Source organism: Colius striatus, chromosome W (genome assembly GCF_028858725.1).
Source record: "Colius striatus isolate bColStr4 chromosome W, bColStr4.1.hap1, whole genome shotgun sequence".
Classification (NCBI taxonomy): Eukaryota; Metazoa; Chordata; class Aves; order Coliiformes; family Coliidae; genus Colius; species Colius striatus.
Genome location: NC_084789.1, coordinates 27276125 through 27297761, shown reverse-complemented (window position 1 = coordinate 27297761; position 21637 = coordinate 27276125). Strand labels below are relative to the sequence as shown.

The window sequence follows — 21637 nt, the reverse complement described above, 5'->3', positions numbered from 1 at the left end:
TTCATGACAAAGACGTTCCCAGTCATTAAGAAAATGAAGTCTTTGATCTGGCGACAGCAATAACTGTACTATATGATTAAGTATCTGATGGAGTTAACAACATACCCAGGAATATGTGTTGCAAAAATCCTTGAGTATAAGAAGAATTTAAACCATATTGAGTAACCGCTTGCTTAAACTCTTTTAACAATTTCCAGTCCAGATTTACCCATTGATTTGGTTGATTCTGATTCCCCATAATCACAGGAAATGCCTCAGGTAACATAACCCCTTCTATTAAAGCATCTTTAACAATCCCTCTCCATTTTTGTCCTGGTTAAGGCAAAACTGGTTCCTGTTGTAGCGGTGCTGTTGAAGGTCTCGTAGGAGCTGGAGCTGCTGGAGCAGCTTCTAATCTCCATTTTTCAATATTCTCCTGTGATTGTTGCAATTTCTTATTCACTTCTTCCACCCATCCCTCCAGAGCTCCCTTAGGGCAGGCTGCAACCGGAGTCGGTGGAGCAAAGTGGTAAAGGCACGTCAGTGTTTAAGGCTCTAGGTGGCGCTGTTGCATTAGTAAAGTGCATTGTCCGCTCTTTTGCGGCGGTTTCCTCTGAAACGGCGGCGAAACGGGACGGGGCGGGAATGGGGTGGTGGGGAGGTGTCTCGCGGAGGGGAAACGGCGCGCGCTCTCGGCTCCCGGGTTGGCGACCCTGATACCCGCACCGTTGCTGATGTTTTTGGTGGCGTTAAGGGGCAATAAGTAGGTGACTGCAATTCAGAATCTGGAGCAGCTGACGCCCCACTTGTATTGTCAATAGTATGTGGCAAGATCGATTTATTAGAGTCATTATTCTTGGCAAGTTTGTTCTCATCTGGGTGGAACTTTGGGATCAGAGGGAGATTTTAGTGCGATCGGAGGAGGAGGAGACCGCTCCGTTTCTCCCGGCGGCGAAGAGAACGGTGGCGCCGATAATGTGGAGGGAGCGGCAGCAACGACGTGGGCTGCTGGTCCTGGTATGCGAACCTCCTCAAACATTAATGCACTCCCCTTTTTCTCTCCAGAAGTTATAGCTGCAAAGGCATCAGCGGCAGCTTTGCGTTCAGTCTCTAACTCTTGTAGAGTCTCTTTGATTAATCCCCAAGTGGTAGCAAAGCACTGTGCCTCCCGTGATCCTAGGCTCACCTCTTCCCACAGAGCACTGCCAAGTTTTTCCCAGCTGGTGAGATTGTCGTGGTTTGGCCCAGCTAGCACAGCACCACCACGACAGTCTCTCGCTCGGTGCCCCCATTCACCCCCACCCTCGTTAAGATGGCAGAGGACCCAGCGAAATGGGAGTAAAAAGATAAGCAAGATTGTTGTGGATTGAGACAAGAGCAGGAAGGGCTCGCTGCCAATTATGGTTCTGGGCAAAACAGACTTAGAGAGGAAAGTAGGAAAGTTTATTCTACAAGAAACAGAACTGAATAAAAGCAGAAAAAGGGAGTAGGATGATGAGAAAATTACAACCAGCACTTTAAGATCTCCCTCCCCCATCCCTCCTTTCTTCCCGGGGCCCAGCTCACTGCTCCTGATATCTCTACCTCCCCCCCCACAACGGCTCAGGGGGGCAGGGAATGGGGAATGTGGTCAGTCTCTCACAGATGGGCTCTGCCGCTTCTCTCCTCTCAGATGAGGATGACTCCTGGCATTCTTCCCCTGCTCCAACACGGGGTTCCTCCGCCAGAACACAGTCCTTAACGAACGTATCTGGTGTGGGTTGTTCCCAACAGCTGTGGCTTCTGCCGATACAGGGTCCCTCACACAGGACACAGAATCCTCTGGCGTGGATTCTTCACCGTGGTTGCAGTTTCTGCAGTTGCGGGGTCCCTTCCTTGGGACACGGCCTGCTCCGACCATAGTGATAAAGGGTCCCTCCTTTGGGACACGGCCTCCTCCGGCCAAAATCACTGCCCCTGGCTCTGGGCCTTTAAAGAAATGAAAATAAATCTCAGCTTCACCAGTTCTCTCCATAGAATGCAGGGGAGTCTCTGCTCCAGCACACCTCCTCCTCCTCTCTTTCATCACTGACCTTGGAGTCCGTATGGTTGTTTCTCTCACCGTTCCTACTCCGTGCACCACCACCAGCCAGAAGAAAGAAGAAGGGGCAGAAGAAGGAAAGAAGATGGAGGAAGAAACCTTCCCTTCTGGCTTCTTCTCAAAAAAGTGATCGTGGAGGCGTCTAATAGGCTTAGCCCCAGAAGTGGGTCTGGCTCAGAGCTGGGGAGAGTTGCGAGCAACTTCTTACAGGAGCCATCTTTACAGCCCCTTCCCCCTTACCAGAAAAGGCTATCATGTCAAACCATGACAGAGATCAAATGCTGTAGCTGCATCAGTTATTATTCCTTTTCCCCAACTCCACAGCAACAATGGGCATAAAGCAGGGTCATCATATTTAAGTCCTCTCTTAGAGAGTATATGTTGGAGGAGATTTACTACTGCTTCTTCTTTACTTAATTGTGTTCTCATACTCCTCCCTCCCAGTCTCTCACCTTTATTTCGGGTGTTCAGCTGCACAGCGTTTTTCTTCTTGAGTCACTCCCCGGCTGTTTGCCTCCAACTCCCAGACTGTTGGTCTGTCACTGACTGGACTTTCCCGTTTTTTTCCCCCGCTCTCTTCTTCTTTTTTAATTATTTAGCAAGTTCAATATGAACCTTAAAAAAGTTGGTGGGGTCCTGTTCGGGCGCCACTTGCAGGGACCACCTCGCGGGACGGGATTCATGGACTATGCATCAGACCAATATGATCAATGCAGAAGCCGTTTATTGTTTGCTTTCTACTTCTATATATATGATTGTTAGTCACGTACACGTGATCACGCAAAGCTTAATTGGCTGCTCTATCTTATTCACACGCTGTGCATGCAGCACTTGCTCTTTAATAATTGGCTAAGCTATGTTGTTCACATGCCGCTCTTGCTGCTTCTTTGATATGCTCACATCCTATTTTTGTGCCTCAGTTCTTCATCTTATCACTTCTTTCTCAGGGCTGTCTGTCTCTTTTCTCAAGGCTGTTTATCTGTGCACTTCAAGGGAAGAGCTGTGCCTCAAGGCTAAAGCTGCCTGCAGCAAAATCCTTTCCCACAGAGGGGCACCAGGGAAAGGAGGTATTTCCCATCACTACTGCATCTGCCAGGCTTCCCCAGAAACCTTTGTGTAGTGTGTGCTCAGCAGGGCATTTTTCTGCCCTAGCTACTGTTGGGCACTTCCCAAAGGATACAGTCTGCAGGAAGAATTACAGGCAATATGGTGCTTTTTGCTTTTCCTGGTCTACTCCTGGCTCTCTCATATCAGATGAAGCAGGATACATACTTTCTGGAGAGACTCAATGACAGGTGAGCGTTTAGCCTTGTCCTCCCTGCAGAGCCTGGCCTAGCCCGGGCACTCTGCCAAAGAGGGAGCTGGAGAGTGCTGACTCAGAGCCACCACCCCACCCAAACACTGTCTTGTGCAATCCCTGGCACACTGCCCGAGGGAGGGATGGCTCCTCATATGCTTGGGGCCTTCAGAGGCTCTGAAACTGGACTGATGCTGCCTAAACTCTGTCTTCCCTCGGCCATTCTTATCAGGCAGCTGCCTTCTGACACCCTGAATGCACAGGTGAGGTTCTAGCTGTGGGCTCTGAGCTGCCATATTTCAGATTGCAGCCTCTTGAAAAGGCTTGTAAGCTGCTGCCTTGTAAGGCTGCAAGCCTTGTAAGCCTGGGATGACTCAACCTCTCCTGGGGCTCTGTACTGCTAGGGTAGGCACTGCTGGGACAAATTCTCCCTCCCTGAACTGGCCAACTCTGGCATGCAGGGCTGGTGACTCACTGCTGTCCTGAGCCCTGGAGACTGCAAAGGGAACTTGTGGGAGCTCAGTGCTGTTAACCCTTGAGATGGCTGGGCTTTCTCCCTAGGTATCCCAAGAAGCTGGTGGAGACCTACTCAGTATTCCCAAACCAGAATGAGATAAGCAATGTTGTTGTGCAGCCATACAACTCCCTGCTGATGCTAAAGAGGCTGACCCAGAATGCTGACTGCATGGTAAGAGTGCCCAGCCCTGCAGAAACAACCTCCCCTGTGATGAGTGCCATGGCTGCATGGGGTGAGGGCCGCAGTTCTGTGTGATGTGCCTGCAGAGCCCTGGTCCAGAAGGACTGAGCAGATGTGCCCCTTGTCTAGGGACAAGGACTGGGCTCTAACCCCTGCTGAGCTCTTTGGTTTGTCATTTCTGCCTCTGGGATCCAGCAGATTCTTAGAATCACAGAATCCTTTTGGTTGGAAAAGCACTTTAAGCTCACTGAGTCCAACCCCTGCCCTCACAGTGCCCAGCCCACCACTAACCCATGGCCCTCAGCACCTCAGCTCCACGGCTTTGCAATAGCTCCAGGGATGGGGACTCCCCCATCTCCCTGAGCAGCCTGGGACAGAGGCTGACAACCCTCTCAGGGAAAAATTTCTTCCTCAGCTCCATCTAAACCACCCAGGGCAATTTGAGGTTGTTCCCGCTTGTCCTGTCACTAGTTACTTGGGAGCAGAGACTAACCCCCACCTCACTACAGCCTCCTGTCAGGGAGTTGCAGAGTGCTCATGTCTCCCCTCAGCCGCCTCTTGTCCAGACTGAACATGTCCAGCTCCCTCAGCCCCTCTCCATCAGACTTGTGCTCCAGCCCCTTCCCCAGCTCTGCTGCCTGGCTCTGGCCATGCTTCAGCCCCTCAGTGTCCCTCTTGCAGTGAGGGGCCCAACACTGAACACAGCACTCGAGGTGCAGCCTCACCAGTGCCCAGTTCAGGGGAACACTCACTGCCCTGGTCCTGCTGGTCACACTACTGCTGACACAAGCCAGGATGGCCTTCTTGGCCACCTGGGCACACTGCTGGACTTCTTCCCACTGCAGTGAGGACTGGCTTTGCTTCCTCTTTGTAGTTGTAGCTGCACTATAGCCTTCTGCTTGAACTCAATTCCAGCATCACTTTTCAACACCCACAAGCCCCAGCCAGGCAGCATTTTCCACCTACACCGGGACAGGGGACTGGAGCATCTTCCATCCCATGCCTTTGGACATGTGGCTGGGCACTGCCCTTGCCCTGACTGCCTCCAAGGCTCTTCACAGAGCTAGTTTTGATCTTGCAGGCGGTTCTGGACAACACAGCCTTGAATTGCATCACGGATGGACCAGCTGCACATTCAGAATCCATCACTCTTGCAGATCAACCAGCTGGTGAGAAGGGCTCTTCCCCTTGGAAAAGCCAGTATGGGGCTTCCCTGCTGCACTGGATTGGGTCTGAACCTGCTCTATGGGCTGGGAATGGTGGTGGGCAGCCGAGAGCCACAAACAAGGGTCCTCTGCCCCTCTCCCCAGGGGTAGCCTCCATGGGCTCTGCACCTTCTTTGTGAAGTGGGTTCTGACCACACTCTGTGACAACGCTGTGACACAGACACTGACTCCATTTTCTCCCCCTCAGGTCTCCACCATCATGTCTGCCAGCACCACCACACTCAGGGACCCAGGGTACATGAACAATGACCTCATTGGGCTAATTGCCTTGCTCATCCCCATACCCTGCCTGCACTTCCTCATGACGGGCTACTTGCTGCTCACCACTGACCAGTCAGTAAGGCAGCCATCCCCTGGCACTGCTCGCCTTCCCTGAGAGCAGGAGGAGCTGCCACACTCACCTCCTAACACCCTTAGCCGGTTCCAAATCATAGGCCTGTGTGCCCACACCATGTGATGGCCATCTGTGACATGAATCGCAGAATGGTGGGGGTTGGAAGGGCCCTGCAGAGCTCATCCAGTGCCACCCCCTGCTAAAGCAGGTTCCCCTCGATCAGGGGACACAGGAACATGTCCAGGTGGGTTTGAAAACTTCCAGAGAAAGAGATCCCACACCCTCCCTGGGCAGCCTGTGCCAGGGCTCCCTCACCTCAACTCCAAACAAGTTTCTCCTTGTGTTTAATGGAACTTTTTATTCCAACTTATGTCTATTACCCCTTGTTCTGGCACTGGCCAACACAGGAAAAAGGTGTTGCCCCATCCTTCTGACATTCACCCTTTAGGGACTTAGAAGTTTTGATAAGGTCCCCCCTCAGACTCCTCCAGACTAAACAGCCCCAGATCCTGTAGCCTTTCCTCATAAGGAAGATGCTTCAGTCCCCTGATCATCTTGGTGGCCCTTCGTTGGCCTCTCTCCAGCACTTCTCTGTCCCTCTTGAGCTGAGGAGCCCAGAACTGGACACAGTACTCCAGATGAGGCCTCACCAGGGCAGAGTAGAGGGGGAGAAGAATCTCCGTTGACCTGCTGCCTACACTCTTCTTGGCCACAAGGGCACATTGCTGGCTCATGTTCAGTTTATTGTCAATCAGCACTCCCAGGTCTCTCTCTGCAGAGCTGCTCTCCAGCAGGTCAATCCCCAGCCTGTACTGGTGCATGGGATTGTTCCTTCCCAGATGCAGAACTCTGTACTTGTCCTTGTTGAATCACATGAGGTTCCTCTCTGCCCTACTCTCACCCTGTCCAAATCTAACTGAATGGCAGCACAGCCTTCTGGTAAATCATATGTAAGCAGGCAGTTGTGTTTGTGCTGGGGCACCTTCTGCATGCTTCAGTATAGCTGAGGCAGCCATGGGAGAGCTGAGAATATCTGATCTGACAATCACCATCCTTAAAGTGAACCCAGTAAAGTGTCCTTGCCACCTTGATGGGCCACTAGCCCAGGCTGTTTAGTTCATAACACTGTTGATCATTGTCATGCCAAGACTGATGGTGGGCTCCAGTCATCAACCCCTTTCCAGGGCTTGATCTGTGTTCTGGGAGGAGATTGCTACCCTTCAGCTGCACTGCTTGTGCTGAGCTCTTCCCCAAGCAGTACCCCCTCAGTGTTCCCAGTGAGAACAGGGCAGTTGTGCTTGGAAAGGCCCTCACCTGTGTTGGCTGCATGTCAGTTCTGCTGGGAGCTAACAGCTGATGTTCTCCTCTCCTGTGCATTTGCTCAGGATGTTACTCAGAGAAGTAAATCTGAAAAACTGCTGTCTCTGAAAAGGCTATCAAGTGTGTGATTTGTCCTCCCAGGGAGGAATGTGGGGAGGGCTCAGCCAGCAGCTCAGATGGGGCCTGGAGTGGGGCTGCCACATCGCTGTCCTTGCTTTGGGCACTCTTCGGGGTGCTGGCCCTGGCAGTAGCTCCCCTGGCAAGCAGCAGCTGGGCAAAGCATGGAACAGCCCTTGGGGACTACTGAGGGCTCAGTGCAGAGCAAGGTGGGGGGGGGAGGGTGCAGTGGGGAACACCCTCTCTCCTGTCCTCCAGCCCTGCTCCTTGCCTTGGCAGTGGAACAAGATGGAAGTTTGACAGCAACAACATGAAACGTGTCCCTGTCACTCTGGTCTCAGATGAGCTTTACCTCCTGCCCCTGCCATGCTGGGAGTGGGGCACAGCTCAGTGCCCTCGGGTTCTTAGCCTGGCTGTGCCTGTGGTGTGACTTTGGGATTTCCCTGTCCTGCATATGGTTTTGCATGTAGCTCCATCCCTGGGGCGAGGGCTTCTCTGTCCAGCTGCCCTCTGCTCCTGTGTGTGTGTGCAGGGCAGGGGGAGGGCAGAGGAGCAGCACACCCATTCCCACTGGCCCCCAGCTGGCAGTTGCAGGTGGCCAGCATGTGGAAAACCATGGTCCTAGATGTGAAGATTGCTGCAGCCTAAAAACATGATGGTGTCCACAGAGCAAGACACGCAGATCAACCACTGCTACATCGCCATCCTCATCATCGAGAGGGAGGTAGACCCCACACAGGTGAGCTCCCACAGCCATAGTAGTGGTTGGGGCCTGCTGGGGAAGGGGCTAGTCACTGCCTTCCTGGGGCAAGACTCAGAACTGCCTCCAAGTTGCTACTGTGTGGGCCCTGGCCTTGTGGAAGGGCCGCTAGTCCCTTGCTATGAGGAGCCTTCCTGCCTGAAATCCACCTTCCTCAGACTGTACATCCCATGAGGATGTTCCTGGGTCTGCTGCCCTTTGTGGCTCTCTTCTCACCAGATTCACAAGAGTCTGCAGCAGATTAGGGAGAGGAAACTGGCCAACTTCATCCCTTGGGGTCCTGCCAGCATCCAAGTGGCTTTGTCCTGCATGTCCCTTTACCTGCCGTCTGCACACTGCATCAAGTGGCCTCATAATGGCCAACCACACCAACATCTCCTCGGTGAGTCCCCACAGCCACAGCTCTGATCTCCTTCCTGTAGCAAACATCCTCCCTGGGGCTTTTGCAAAGCCACAGCAGGCCCTGCATCTGAGAGGAGGGTGGGCAGCTCCCAATTGGGGTACAGCAGAGCTTAGGTCTGGTCTGGGGTCCTGCTGCAGATCCTCTCCCTGGTCAAAGGCAGCTTCGGAAGCACGAACTGATCCTGGCTGGGATGCAGGCGAGCAGCTCCTGCCTGAGGTTGGGATCCCCTAGGGAGCTCTGGCCCCTCTGACCTGTCTTGATACTCTCCAGCTGTTTGAGCAGACGTGCCAGCAGTACAAGCTGTGCAAGCAAGAGGCCTTCCTGGAGCAGTTCCACGAGGAGGACATCTTCAAGGACAACTTTGATGAGCTGGATAACTCCCAGGAGATTGTGCAGCAGCTGATTGACAAATACCACACAGGCATGCAGCCCAACTACATCTCCTGGGGCACTCAGGGACAGTGAGTGCCCTTCCAGGGCCCAGGAGGGGCCCATGGCCACCTCCATGCATGCCAGGGGGAGGGGGAGAGTTCTGTTGACCATATCCACATTTAGCACCCCAGGGGGCTGCTGGGTGGCAGGAGAGGTGGCACAGGGGCCACACACACATCACATACATCCCCCCCCTCATCCTAAGCTGTGCTTAGCAGGGAGCAGCACTGCCCCTGCAGCCCCTTGTCGGGGCACAGCCTCTGCTCCCCAGCAGCCCAAGATGGGATTGGGGCAGCCGTGAGCTGTGCTGGGAGGGAACCTCTACCCCTGGGAGCAACACTTGCAAGGAAGAGTAGGAGGAGAGTGAACTTGAAGGCTTGGAACAGGCCTGGCCTGAAGCATTGGGTGCATACAACCCCTGTTGCCAAAGGCTCTGTGAGGCTGAGCTAGTCTTTGCCCTGGACAGGAGCCTTGTTCCTCCTTTGGCAGATGAGGCCTGGGGCACAGGCTCTATCTATATTTTTGTAGGTTATTTTACTTTAATAAAGGCTGTTCCTGCACTGATGCTTCCTGCATGGCTTCTGGAGTGAGCAACTGGGCACGGGAGCAGGTGCAGGGGCTGCTGGGGCCAGTGCTGGCCTTGCCCAGCTGACCAGTCCCCCTGCCCAGCCTCAGTCTGAGTGTCCCAACTTGGTGGGAACAGTAAACTGGGCACACTGCTCACCTGCATGTCCCAGCAGTGTGCTGTAAGGGCCCAGCAGCACTGGGTGACTTCTGCAGCAGAGACAGAAATACTGGAAGGACCTGCTGCCAGGGCTGACCAGAGCCTGGAGCCACCACCACCCACACTGCTCACATTTCATGGCCCCACACAGGAGGGAAAGCCCACAAGGGACTGGGGGAGCCCTCACTGCTCTGGATCCAAGGCAGAGGATGGCACTGCCAGGAAGGACACAGGCTCAGGACCTGGGGGTGGTGAGGTGTGGGGACAGACAGATGGACACAGCTGCTCTGGTCCTGCCCCACATCAGTCAGACTGGAAAGGATGGGGGCATAGGGCAGTGCTGGCTCCAGCCCAAGCCCAGGCAGTCCAAGGTGAGAATTAGCCTTTCCCTCTGACCCAGTGGTAGGGGATCCAGGGAGCTGGAAGCGGAGCCTGAGCACTGCTGGAGCTAGTGATGAAATGCCAAAGGGCACAGCAAGCAGGTAGGCTGCTGGCCGGAGGGAGGTCTCTGACCCCAAGGACATGCTGTGCTGCTCCTCCCTGCCACCACTGCCTGTCCTGTGCTCTGCTGCACTCGCTGCCCCCCGGGATCAGCTCTGGGATAGGAAACTCAACCCTTCCTTTGGGCATTTATTTAGAAAAAAAAACCAACCAACCCTCCCCTCCCCAAGATGGAAAATGGACAAAATTTTACAGAGGCAATATTGAGGGGCTGAGACCCAGCTGTACCAGCTGCCACCCCACCGGTGACTATGAGCCCTGGCCATGGGGCCATGAAGCAGCAGGGCCTGGCCCCTCGGAGTCCACTGGTCACACCAGGGCAGCTCAGGCAAAAGCCACCCACAGCTTTCCAGGAGGGGTGGGTTCAATAGACAGACAGACAGATGATGGCACAGCACCGCTGCCCAGCATCCCCTGCCCCAGGCAAAGCCCCTGGGGTGGCAGGAGTGGGGGCAGAGCTGCCGGGCAGCACAAGTGCTGGTTACAAAGGGACAGGATCAGGCCTGGGGGCAGCACAGGGAGGGGAGGGGGGTGCGCTGCCCTCCAGGGAAAGTGCTGGGGGACATGGGGGGGACAGGTGTCTCAAAATAAATTAAGGAAATAACCAGAAAGGCAATGGCGCTGTGAGGAGCGCAAGCTCCTGTGTCTCCCTGTAGTGGAAAAGGTCATGTTCGTTAATCAAATCATGAAAGAATAGTTGTGCAAGGAACTGTTTAAAGTAATTGTAAAAGTCTTGTAAAACTTTAACCGTAAACTTCCTACAATGTGAACAGGTGCAGTTGGCTAAGATACTTATAGGAGGTACAATAGGTTGCACATGAGCTGATAAGAGCCAAGAGAAGAGTTAATGAGCGGGCCACTAGAGGAAGACTACTGACTTCATCCCAGCGACCACCCTATGACCACCAGGAGGCAGAAGAAGACCCCCTAGTAACAAGACGGGCACATGCGCAGAGTACACCAGGGAGCGATGCACCCGACCGATAAGGACTGTATAAAAGAACTGTGATACGGGGGGGGGGGGGGGGGGGGGTCGCGAGCCGTTGGTGGAGCAGAGTCTCCCAGCCGCCCAGCGCTGTTTTGCTTATTTGCCTCTTGCTTAATAAATTTGATCTATGAGTCACTTAAATTGGCTAGTGAACTTTATCACAGCAATTTATAACACCTCTGTTCAGGGACCAGCACCAACCAGCTGCTTACTGCCAAGCCAGCTGCCCTCCCCATGGCAGCCATCAGGAGCACCATGAGTGGCCACACTGGCCATTGGGCTAACTGTGAAAGGAGCCCACTGGAGTCTGGTACTGCCAGGGTCTGGCCAGGGGGCAGAGCACCTGGTACAGGATGGTGGGGTCAGAGGCAGAGAGGCTGATGGCTGTCTCCTGAGGCCAGGGCAGCTGCCAGGTGCCCACAGAGGTGAAGTACATATTGAGCTGAGCGATCTGAGTGATCCCCTACCTGTAGGACAGAGAGGACACTGGGGCAGCCCAGGGTGCCCAGCACCCTGAAGCCCCTGAGGGAAGGAGGAATGGCTGCCCCTTACCTGGGAGGTTTCAAAGAGCAGGTCCTGGTCCTCCACAGAGAGGCAGAAGGTGTTGCTGTCAGAGGCACTGAAGGAGATGTGGCTGTAGCAGAAGCTGTCCAAGGGCTTGGGCTCCACAGGTTTGTAGAGTGAGATGGCCTTGGCCCCAATGCCCAGCCACAACCACTGGGCCCCAGCCCCCACTGGGAGAGAGGAAGTCAGGGCTGCCTGCTGCCCAAACCACCCACTGACCCCAGCCCGTTGGGGCCTCACCATGTGTAGGTTGAGTGTGGAGCTGAAGCCTGGCCACTCCTGCACCAGCGCCACGTAGGTGGCCATGACCTCTGGCCAGCCCATGCCCTGCAGCAGCTTCCACTTCTCTACAATGGCAGCCACAGTGCTGGCCCCCTCCTCCTGGAGGCAGTCTCACAGGCGCTGGTCCTGTTACACGCGCTGCTTGGCCAGTGCTTGCTCCCAGAGTCTGCTGGCCAGCAACCCTGCATGCAGACGGACCCCCCCGGCACTTTGCAGGGGGCTGGGGGCAAGGGGCTGGCAGATGGGTATGCAGGACATGGGGTGGGAAGAGCTCTTCCAGGCATGGGAAGTGGACGTGGGTAGAGAAGTCACTGTTGAGGCTCTGCTGGTGCAGGGCCGCCAGCGTCTGCAGCATCTCCTACGACATGGGCACTTTAGCCCCATGGCACCATCTCGTGTGCCTGTGGGAGGGTGGAGGGAGCTGGCACAGTGTGGTCACCACAGCATGGCCTGGCCACCACAGCACAGACACCCCCAGTATGGCTCTCACCTGTTCAAAGAGGAAGGTAAATTCCAGGCTGTCATGTGGGACATTGTCTGTGTCCAGGAAGCCATAGTGCTTGAAGCAGAGCCTATACAGCGGGTTCTGTTCTCACTCCTCCCCAGCCAGGCTGTGGCAGAAGGGACCAGCCCCATCAGTGTGAGAGGCACCCTGACCCCGGCCCCTCTCCCCCCTAGACAGCAGAGTAGTGGGACATTTACTTTTCAAACCTGGTGAGGACATCAGCCAACAGTGTGGTGCTGCCCACAGGCTGCTCCCGCCACTGGGACTGCTCATAGAGGGCAAAGAGATTGGGGCTCTGGGACAGCCCCACTTGTGACACCAGCTCCTGGGCCACCTGGGGTGAAATAAAGGCAACTGACGGTGACTGCATGTCCCTGGCTCCAGCACTCAAGGCTACAAAGGGATACAGACAGGTCATAGTGGGCAGAGGCAGGTGGTCCCCAGCCCCTTTCTGCCACAGGTCAAGTTGGGAGAGACCCACAGGAGCCCCTCACTTCCCACAGCACGCTGCCCACCCCGCCCCATGCATCAAAACATCCCGAGCTCCCTGCTTGGTGTGGACATGGGCCATCACTTCCTTGTCCGTGGTGTGGGAGCTGATGGCCACACTGCAGGTGGGTGCCCCAGGGCAGTGCACGGGGCAGATCATCTCCTGCCGTCACATCAGCACCAGGATCTCCTCTAGGGAGGGCACACGCTCCCATCCCTTTGTCTTCCCCAGTGACTCCAGGATGAAGCAGGCGTACTTGGCCATCTCCGAGGAGGGGAACCAGCTCTCTGTCCTGCAAGAGATGACAGGAGGGTCACAGTGGCACCAACTTGATAGGTGCCCTGGCACTGGCCGAGCTCCACTGGCACTTGTCTGTCCAGGTGGAAGCACAGAAGGCGCAGGACGGGCTTGGGAGGGCAGGAAGGTGCAGCTCATGCAGGTGAGCAGCTGCCAGTAGCGCAGGTCACCCTGTCTACCCGGTGCCAGAAGCTCTGTGGTCTGCTTCACCAGCTGGCAGTAGATCTCATCCACCAGTGGTGGCAGATCCAGGCAGGTCTGCAGGACGCCCTGCATCAGCGGCACTGGGTCCCACTCTGACTCCAGCTGCTGCAGCGAGTTGAAGAGCTTCATGGCCTTGTCGCGCAGTGTGGTGTAGCTGTGGGGGCTGGGGGCTGCAGGGCAGGATGGGTAGGGGGTTACCAGCCCCATGGGCTTTCCCAGAGCCTCCCCAGTGCTCCTGGGAGGGAAAAGCGATGGCAGCAGCTGCAGAGGGAGTGGCTGCTCAGCCAAGAGTACCTGAAACAGGCACCCACTGCCACCCCGGGACACATCCATACTGGCCCTGGGACATGCTGCAGGCGTGGGCAGCCCTGTGCTCACCTCGATGTTACGCATGAGCAGTTGACTGGGTGTCTGGACAGGCGCTTTGCTGTCTATGACCTTTTGCACCGCGCACACCCAATGCACGGCCTTGTTCAGGTGCTCTGTATACAGGCGATAGAAGTTGAGGGTGTAGAGGCCCTGTAGAGCCTTGCAGGGGCCGTGTCTGGGGACCAGCCCTGCAGTGTGTTGGTGACAGCAAAGGGCAACATCAGGAACAGCAGGAGGTCAGACAGGTGCAGGAGGCAGATGTTGGTGATGCTGTGTGTCTGGTGGTATTGGATGTGCATGAGCAGCACCAGGCCATTCCTCACCATGCCCAGCAGTGAGAGCAGCAGGTAGACAGCTGGCTAGTAGGTGTGGGCGAAGCCCTGCACTGCCTGTTTCTCACAGAGCTCAGGCAGCATGCCATCCTCCCATAAGTACTTGTCCTCCTCCCACAAGTAGAAGTTGTTGGTGGTGGTTGTCTCCTGCACCGTGGGGCTGCTGGTCGCTTGCACAGAGGGAGTTTGAGTGAGGGATGCTTGGAGGCAGAGGCCAAGCCACAGCATGCAGTACCACACCCAGGGCAGCCCTCCTCAACCCAGCCCCGCTTCAGGGAATCTGGATGTGCTGCAGCCCTACAACAGCATTGCTCCAGCTCCCGTCAGCAAGCCCAGGCAGATGAGTCTGATCACCCCACCTGCTCCAGAGCCACAGGTGGGATCTAAACCCAGTGCAGGCTGACTCCCCAGAAGATCTTTCCCTGCTCTGGGCCCTGGGGACCTGGAGCAACAGGCACTGCCCTGCATTCCCTGGGGCTTTGCCTTTTGGCCCAAACCCACACAGCTCACAGAGAGAGAAGCATTTGAAAACAGCAAGAAGAGACAGCGAGGGGGATTCCTACCTGGCCTCCAGTAAACCCCTCACTCCACAGCCCCTCACCTGCTCTTGCATCATGCAGCGGGACCTTTTCCCCTGTTTGATGGGTCTGGAGCCCATCAGTGTCTCAGCCCTCTGCAAGGTATGGTTTGACCACTTGCTGCTCCTGATACTGAGAGCAATGCAGAGCACAAGCCCAGCCCCAAGGGAGGAAGGCCAGGAGGCAGATGTGAGGAGAGTGTGGGCAACTGTGGGCTGGTGCTGAGCTGGACACAGGCAGGATGCTGATCTGGTGGACCAACAGAGCCACCTCCAGTCCAGGAACAGATCATCCCAATGGGAAACATAGCAGTTTCAGGAATTGAGGTGGCTGCTGGTGCAGGGTATACCCCTCATCCAGGGGTACCAGCCCTGCCCTGCACCCCTATGCCCCTGTGCACATGAACTTCCACACTCCTGCACCCTGTGGTGGTTTAGCCAGGTGTCCACCAAGTCATAATATCACTCCCCCTCCTAAACTGGACAGGAGAGAGAGGGAGAAAAAAAATAATGAGTGGTTTTTGAGTTAGGGACAGAGAGATCACTCAGCAATTAGCGTCACGGGCAAAAAAGACTCAACTTGGGGAGAAAAAAGCTCGATTTATTAAAGGAAAAATAAGAATAGGGAGATGAGAAATAAAACTGAATCTTAAAACACCTCTCCCCAACCCTCCCTCTTCCTGGGACTCTCCTTCCTTCCCCCGCAGCAGTGCAGGGGATGGGGGTTGCGGTCAGTTTGTTACAGATGGACTTTGCTGGTGATTCTTCTCGGGGGAGGCTTCCTCACATTTCCCACTGCTACAGTGTGAGGTCCCTCCCATGGGATACAGTCCCTCATGAACTTCTCCAGCATGGGTCCTTCCCATGGGCTCCTCATGAACTGCTCTGGCATGAGGCCTCTCACGGGGGCAGCTCCTCACACCCTGCCCCAATGTGTGTCAGCCACCAGGAGAACAGTCCCTCAGGTACCAACTGCTCCAGCCTGAGTCCCTCACAGAATCACAAGTCCTGACAGCAAACCTCCTCTGGTGTGGGCTCCTCTCTCCCCACAGACTCCAAGGTCCTGCCAGGAACTTGCTCCAGGGTGGGCTTCCCACAGAATGCCTCCTTCAGGCATCCACCTGCTCTGGCGTGGGATCCTCCACGGGCTGTGAGTGGATCTCTGCTCCCCACTGGCCTCCATGGACTGCAGGGGCACAGCTGCCTCACCATGGGCTGCGTCACAGAGGAGTCTTTCTGTCAAGGCCTAAGCACCCTCCTTCCCTCTCTTTCTCTACTGACCTTGGTGGCTGCAGAGATGTTTTCACATTCTCACTCTCTGGTGCTGCTGCAGTTTAGCAACTGTGCAGCAACTTCTCCTTCTCAAATACATTAATCACAGAGGTGTTACCTCAGTTACTAATTGACCAGGCCTTGGTCAGCTGTGGGTCCATCTTAGAATTGACTGGCCCTAACTCTATGAACTACAGGGGAAGCTTCTGCCAGCTCTTTGTTTAAAGAAACCACCCCTGTAGCTCCCCCTGCTACCAAAAAACCTGGCCCAGACAAAACCACTACATACCCCCACATCCCTGTGCCCATGTGCCCCTGCATCTCCACAGCATTGGGCAGGTGTTGCTGGTTGTTGACAACAAAATACCCAACTGCTCCTGTGGGGCAGAGGCTCTATTTTCCCCAGGAGACAGAAAATTATTCCCCAGATTTAACGGGCTTTTGGCCATTTGCTGCAGTAATCCCTCAATCCCCCTTTCTCCCTGCTACAGCCATCTTTGACGTGGCTTATCCCAGCTATGCCCTCAGCCCTCTTGCTGCCTCCAGTTGGGTGCAGGGAGGGGGCAGGATCCCTGCTGGCCCTGAGGGCCTGTGGGGCCATGGAGCTGCTGTGCCTTGGTTGGAGATTGGCTGGGCAGAGGCAGCCTAGCTCCTGGGGTCAGGACATTTGCTGGAAGGTCTCTCCCCCTCCCCTATGCTTTCTGTAGTGCCATCTTGCACCCTGCATCCTGGAGGAAGGGGAGAGAGAAGGGTCCTGGGGCAAATGCTGGCCCTACAGCCAGCTGTGGATGCAGAGCAGGGAACATGCGTGCCCCTGCTGGGGTGTTGTGGTTTGGCCCAGCTAGCACAGCAGCACCATGACAGTCTCTCGCTCGGTGCCCCCATTCACCCCCACCCTTGTTAGGATGGCGGAGGACCCAACGAAATGGGAGTAAAAAGATAAGCAAAGTTGTTGTGGATTAAGACAAGGGCAGGGAGGGCTCGCTGCCAATTATGGTTCTGGGCAAAACAGACTCCAGTATTTGACTTAGAGAGGAAAGTAGGAAAGTTTATTCTACAAGAAACAGAACTGAATAAAAGCAAAAAGGAAGTAGGATGATGAGAAAATTACAACCATCACTTTAAGATCTCCCTCCCCCATCCCTCCTTTCTTCCCGGGCCCAGCTCACTGCTCCTGATATCTCTACCTCCTCCCCCCTCAATGGCTCAGGGGGGCAGGGAATGGGGAATGTGGTCAGTCTCTAACAGATGGGCTCTGCTGCTTTTCTCATTTCAGATGAGGACGACTCCTGGCATTCTTCCCCTGCTCCAACACGGGGTTCCTCCCCCGGGACACAGTCCTTGTTGAACTTCTCTGATGTGGGTTGTTCCCAACAGCTGTGGCTTCTGCCAATACAGGGTCCCTCACATGGGACGCAGCCCTTGGTGAATATCTCTGGCATGGATTCTTCACTGTGGTTGCAGTTTCTGCAGTTGCAGGGTCCCTCTCTCGGGACAAAGCCTCTTCAGGGCATAAGTTTAATGAGCTGCTTTGTCATGGCTTCCTCCCCACAGTTACAACTGTGGATATTGGGTCCCTCCTTCGGGACACGGCCTCCTCCGGCCATAGTTTTAAAGAAGAAAATCACTGCCCCTGGCTCAGGGTCTGCAGTGAAGTGGTTGGATCCCCCCCACGGGACACGGCTTCCTCTGGCCATAGTCACTGTCCCTGGCTCGGGGCCTTTAATGAAGTGAATCGCTGCCCCTGGTCTGGGGCCAGCTTTAGCAAAATGAGTCTCTACCGCTGATGCGGTGTCTTTAAAGAAATGAAAATAAATCTCAGCTTCACCAGTTCTCTCCATAGAATGCAGGGGAGTCTCTGCTCCAGCACACCTCCTCCTCTCTTTCATCACTGACCTTGGAGTCCGCATGGTTGTTTCTCTCACTATTCCTACTCCTTGCACCACCACCAGCCAGAAGAAGAAGGGGCAGAAGAAGAAAAGAAGATGGAGGAAGAGACCTCCCCTTCCGGCTTCTTCTTAAAAAGTGATCGTGGAGGCGTCTAATTGGCTCAGCCCCAGAAGTGGGTCTGGCTCAGAGCTGGGAAGAGTTGCGAGCAACTTCTTACAGGAGCCATCTTTATACCCCCTCCCCCCTTACCAGAAAAGGCTATCATGTCAAACCATGACATGGAGCCATCACAGACCTGACCTAGCATGGGGAAAAGATGTGGGGCTGTGGCCAGAGTAGGAGTGTCAGGATAAGGCCAGGTGGGGCTGTGCCTCTCCTGGGGTCTGGGGGAGAGGAGGGACAGTGCCAGTAGCCCTAGCACATAGACAGCAGATCTCCTGGTGTGCTGCTGACAGCCTCACAGTCTCTCCACACTTTTCTATTCCGTCTTTCACCCACCAGCCCTGGCCTGGGCTCTGCTTGTGCAGGAAATAGCCTCCACACCCATAGGTGACATGGCACTGCTGTGGTGGGCACTGGTAGGCACTGCCTCTATGCCAGTGGTACAGAACTGCCTGCCCCAAGCACAATCAGGTTGGGCTCCTGCCCAGCACTGTGACCCTGCTTGGATCCAGCAGCTCCTGGCGCATCCCCATCCCTTGGGACTGATCTTGGAGTGCTGCATGGTGCTCTGGGGGACTGGGGGCAGCCCGCCCCCCCTCCCCATCTTTTCTGTGGCTGTCTGGGGATGTTTGGGAACAGACGGAGGCTAAATCCTGTCTCCTGCACTGCTGGAGAGACAGGTGACCCCCAAACCCGCAGCCCTTAATCTGTAGCTTGATTACAAACTGCCACCACATCTGCTGCCGGGCACTGCTGGGGGTGCCTGAGCCTTGTTTCCGGGGAAGAGACACGGCGAGGGCCAGGGGCTATACGGGAGCCGGTGATGCCCGGGGATCTCCCTGCACGTCCCCGCCCCACGCCCTGCGCTTCCCGTGTCCGGCTCTACCCACGCACCCCCACCTCGAACTCACCCAGACTATGGGCCGTGGCCCGGCTACAGCCCGGGGCGGCTGTAATCCCGCACTGGACCCCGCGCCGAAGACCGCGAGGACCGGGAGGCCCGGCGGCTGCATCCCTTGGGGGCGCGGCAGCATGGGAGGTTGTGGGGCGGAGCTGGAGCTCTGAGCTGCGCCCAGCCTGGGCCCGGTCCCGGTCCCCGGCCCGGTCCCGGCCCCTTTTCGCCGCCGCCATCCCCCCCCCTTCCCCACGCCCCGTGGGCGGAGCCACCGACGCCTCTCCGCCGCGCGGCTGCAGCACCGGGAGTGGTGGCGCTGAGGATGCTCCAGAATGGGCGTCCGTCGCTTCATCGGGCTCCTGCTCATCGCCTGCACCGGCCTCCTGCCCCCGGCCCCGGTTGCCTCGCACGTAAGTGGAGTCGCAGTCCCGGGAGCGGCTGCTCCTCACTGCGGGACTGCGCCTGCTGTCCCGGCCCCGCATCTCAGAGCCGCACTAGCCCCACGAGCCACTCCCGATTCTCTTGTTCTCCCGGGCATCCTCAGTTCTCCCCCGAGCATCTCCGGCACCTACCGGCACCCTGGAGCCGCCTCAAGGTCACCACCGGACATGGGCGTCCCGACTGGAGTCGTGTCTGGAGTGTCTGGGCGTCATGTCGCCCTGCCGCAGCTCCCCTCTCCCCGGGCGGCACCGCACCCGCCTGGAGCCTCCGGGGATCCGGGGCCATCCGGGTTGCCCGGGAATACCCCGGACACCTGTCCAGCTGCGCCACATCACCGCGCACGACGCGGCCCCGCGTCCGTACCGGGGAGGGGTCTCGCTCCCTGGCATCCCCGGCCCTGCTCGACCCCGTGTCCCGGCACCTCGGCGGCCGGGAAAGGCCCCGCGTGACCCGTCCGAGCTCCGCCAGCACCTCGTCCAGCGCCGGCGCCACGGGGCTGCACTAGGCTGGACCCGGGCCCGGGGCCGGGGCGGGAGGGGCCAGGGGGCGGCTGACTTGCGGAAACAGACTCTATAACTCCAAGAGTTATAAAGAAGGTATGTTTATTCGGCGCCGGGCGCACGGGGGATCGCTCCACCACAAACGTGTGCCCCGGACTCGGCAACTTGCTTGACTTATATTTGTTACAAAGTTACAAAATCATATGATGACATTATCCGCCTAGACAAAGACACAACCTGTCCCCGCTTTCGCATGTAAATTAGGTCTCCTCTTCCCTTCATTTGCGTGATGTCTCCCGGTGATAGTCGGTGATGGTCTTTGGGGCTGTGGGGGACGAAGGCTGATAAGTCTTGAGTCTTTCTCACCCCTGATCTTAGCGCAACTTCAGATATCACTTGGCCCCTCACCGAACCGGTTTCTGCCTTCAAGGAAGTTGGAGGACCCCAGAGGTATTGTGTAAGGGGATAAGCATGACATTTTTCCAGCTTGTGTGTGAATTTTGTCTGTCTGAAATAGGAGCTCTTTAACAAATAAGCTTTATACTACTGCAATAAGTTAGTATAAGGTTTATTAGTACATGTTAGTATAAAGCTCTACATCAATCCCCTCTTTTCTATAAAGTTAGTAAATTCTTTACTATTAGTACAGAGATTCCTTATCAAGCACTCTATTAAAGTACTTATTCGACTCAAGTTTATGTCTTAGCTGGTGCTTCTCCCAACTTGAGTAAGCATCTCCGGTGCTCTGACAACACCAGAGGAAACATTTGATACAGACGACAAGTAGCAAAATTATAATTATTATCAGAATTGTTGCCACAAAAAGTTGTTTCAACCAAACAGAGTTAGGTAACCATGAAGTTAATTTACTCCATAACTCTTGAAATCCCCATGATGTATCATCTTGAGTTATCTGGTGAAAAATTTTTGTTTGTTTCCACATATCTTCTAAATCTATCTCAATTTCCTTTTCTTGATTAATATATGCACAGCAACTCTGATTTATTACCATGCACACTCCTCCTTCTTTAGCCAGTATTAAATCTAATGCCATGCGGTTCTGTCAGACCACATTGCTTAAGGAAGAGACTTCTGTCTGTATCCTTCGGATAGCATCCATGGTATCATTTTGAAATGCCTCTATGCTAGCCGGTATATTGTTTATAGCCTTTTTTAATTCACTTACCCCTAACCATGGGAGGAACCATCCTGCAAAACTATGAAAGGCAGTTGGTCTTTCAACCAAGGGATTTAATTCCCTTGTATATCTCCTCCAGGAAGTTCTCAATATGCCTGGGAGTGGGTTTGAGTAGTTGAATACCTGGCTTTGGGGTATTAAATATCCTAGAGTACATTCTCCGGTCTGCCTTCTTGGTAGTGTCTTTCTAGCTTTCCCATCTCCACACAACCACCATAGTCCCTTTGGGATGCAATCAAATGTATAGTTTCTTACTAATCCTGCGAATACTGGTGGTGGGCATCCTCGTGGGATTGCATAATTCTTGCAGAGGTCCCCCTTACAAGTGTTAAAACATAGACTCCAATTCGAGGTCGTGTAATTTACATTGAAGTTTCCTAAGTCCGGGGCACCTGCATCACTTCTGGAGATAATTATGGCCTTTCCCAGACTCTATTTCAAACTTAAGATTGGTGTTATCATCAACTATTTTGTCTTTGCAGCTATGTAATTGAGTTGGAATGTTTGACATCATATTAGCTGTACCCCAACATAGTATCTGTCCATTGGGGAGTTTTGCTGGGGTTTGACTGGGTAAACATGCTTTTGTCCCTTTCCATTGAATATTTTCTCCTGTAGGGGTTGTGGAATTATTTAAAGGACTATAGGGCCAACTCCAGTTTGCATATGCCACTGGAATGCTGAAAAGGGGCATCTCCATGTTACTTCTGGGAAGGGCTGTACATATCCAGCAGTTGGATATGTTTAAGGCCTGCCCAGCTGCCTGTGTAATCTGCACATATGCATTGTCTTTCCAGGCAG

General features: G+C 54.9%; 2 pseudogenes; one reads left to right on the top strand and one right to left on the bottom strand.

The window, feature by feature from the left end:
- The first annotated feature begins 3536 nt into the window (after positions 1-3536).
- On the top strand, positions 3537-8678 carry LOC133628572 (tubulin gamma-1 chain-like; annotated as a pseudogene).
- Positions 8679-11138: 2460 nt separating this feature from the next.
- LOC133628403 (pleckstrin homology domain-containing family H member 3-like) lies at positions 11139-18933 on the bottom strand (annotated as a pseudogene).
- Between the last annotated feature and the right edge of the window lie 2704 nt (positions 18934-21637).